Below are 2,313 nucleotides of genomic sequence, written 5' to 3'. Positions count from 1 at the left end.
ACCACCAACATTTAAGCAATATTTTCAATTAGGCAAGAAATTACTCTACTAAATATTTCCTCTTTTTCTAATTACTGCATACACTTGTTGTCGTTAAGTGCCATCTATTCGGTTCCAACCCACACCGACCCTGAACAGGGTTTCTGAGGCTGTAAATCTTTACGGGAGCAGAAAGCCTCATCTTTCTCCTTCGGAGCAGCTGGTAGTTTTGAGCTGCTGACCTTGCGGTTCACAGCTCGATTCTTAACCACTACACTACACTGGTTGAGATTAAAATGTCAAAGGGAACTTATACTCTTCTTCATGTATTTATTAAAACACACAGAAAACAAACCTAAACATAAGTCCTGTGATAACATTCACAATTTTAGAGAACATAAATTATACAAGAAAAAACTGAAGAACAAAACAATAATGTTAACTGATATCCAAGTGTTTACAGTGAGCAATGAGTAGATCCTCACAGGGCTTTGCAATGGTACGCAGTTGAAGCCACTTTGTAATCGCTGGCAGTAAACAGGGCTGCAGAGCTCTTTGCCAGATATTTCAGAAAATCATGCAAATAGTCTAACAATAATGCAAGACTCTTCTCCTCAAGAGGGATATAGGCCAACATTGCTCCAATTCTTACAGATAATCTAAGTAGATGTGGCGCTCCATAAACCTGGGACATCTGTGCATCAGGGTGGGCCATGAGGATTTCAGCATACTGGGGCCTCTCAAATTTGTATAGCAGCTGAGTGCCCAACATCACATTGAAGTATTCTTTTATCCCTGCCACAACATTGTTAACCACGTATTCCTTATTATCGACATTTCATTGTGATCTCTTAAAATTTGCATACTCTTTCAGAATGGCATTAACATTTTTCTGAGCTGAGAGCTGAAACAGCTGCTTTTGCTTGGTAACCAAGGCTAAAACCTTGAGGAACCAAGGTTTTAAGTCTTCAGGAATCTTCACCTTAACCTCCAATCTATTTTTAAATGCCTCCTCATTTTCAATGGACCCAGGCCCTTTTCTTTTGAGTTGGCTGAGGTGCTTCACAGGTACTTCCACCATCCCCATTTCTAGGACCCTTCTGTTTGTTCTTTCTTGTCTTTCTCACAGATCCTGAAGGGGGTTCCTCAGCAGAGCAACCCACACACCCCAATCTGTCTTGAAGGGATTGCTCCAGATTCTTCTGTTGAGGACCAGCTGTCTTCTTTCCAGAGGAATCTCCTCTCATCTTACTTCTATGCATGTTGCTTCTAGTTGGCTTTTTAAATCTTCTACAGATTGTTGTCCATGAGTTTGAGACCCTGCTTTCTGGAATTCATTCAACCTTGTTTTTATTCCAACCAGTGATCTTCTTCCTTCTCCCCCTTCCAAGAACACCTAGTGTTTTCTCAGATGGAATCTTAAGAGGTTTTCAGGGATAATCTGAAAGGATGAGGTGGGTATCTAAGATTCTGAAATGTAGTATAGTTCTGTAATCAGGATCAGATATTATGATCCTTATGGTACAACAAATTTAGCTTTTCTGATGGTGACCTGAAATGAGAATCCAGCTCTTCCCAGCAGATGACATATTATCACTGCTGTTTCTCCAACCACCATAGTAATGCCATCAAATTTATTCTTAAAATGCTCTATAAATTTAACTGGAATATATTCCATGTCATATTGTATCTCTCATGGGCTTGTTTTAATTTTCTTCAGCTTCAACTTTAATTGCATATGAGCATCTGATTATCTGTTCTGCAGTATATCCCTGACCTGATTTTGACTGATGTGAGCTTCTCCAAAGACTCTTCTTTTCCACTGATGTGGTCAATTTCATTCCTGTGTATTTCATCTGGTGAGATCCACATGGATAGTTAACATTTATGTTATTGAAAAAAAATATTTACAATAACTAAGCTGTTTGTCTTGCAAATTCTATCTTGTGAGCTCCAGTGTCAATTCTATCAAGGCCTTATTTCCAACTTCTGATATTTCCTCTTTGTTTCCAACTTTCACATTCAAATCACCAGTAATTACCACTGCATTTTGCATTCATGTTAGGTCACTTTCAGACAGTAGAAATTTGTAGAGATTTTCAGTTCCTTCTTCTTTGGCTTTAGTGGTTTGTATGTAAATTTGAATAATAATTGCCTTAATGGGTCTTCCTTGTCCCACTTCCATCAAGTTGATTTCAACACATAGTCACCCTATGTAGGATTTCTGGGGAGCATGGTGACTATTTTATCTTACATTTTCATTTTATCCAGAACACATTTTTATTCCACTGGCTGTGAACCACAAGGTCGGTGGTTCAAGCCCACCAGGTCTTC

General features: G+C 38.8%; 1 pseudogene; it reads right to left on the bottom strand.

The window, feature by feature from the left end:
• Positions 1 to 460: 460 nt before the first annotated feature.
• The window catches only part of LOC102827533, a 120,094-nt pseudogene continuing 118,241 nt past the window's right edge, over positions 461 to 2,313 (bottom strand).

This window comes from Chrysochloris asiatica, unplaced genomic scaffold (genome assembly GCF_000296735.1).
Source record: "Chrysochloris asiatica unplaced genomic scaffold, ChrAsi1.0 scaffold00089, whole genome shotgun sequence".
Lineage (NCBI taxonomy): Eukaryota > Metazoa > Chordata > Mammalia > Afrosoricida > Chrysochloridae > Chrysochloris > Chrysochloris asiatica.
This window is presented reverse-complemented; position numbering and strand designations above follow the sequence as displayed.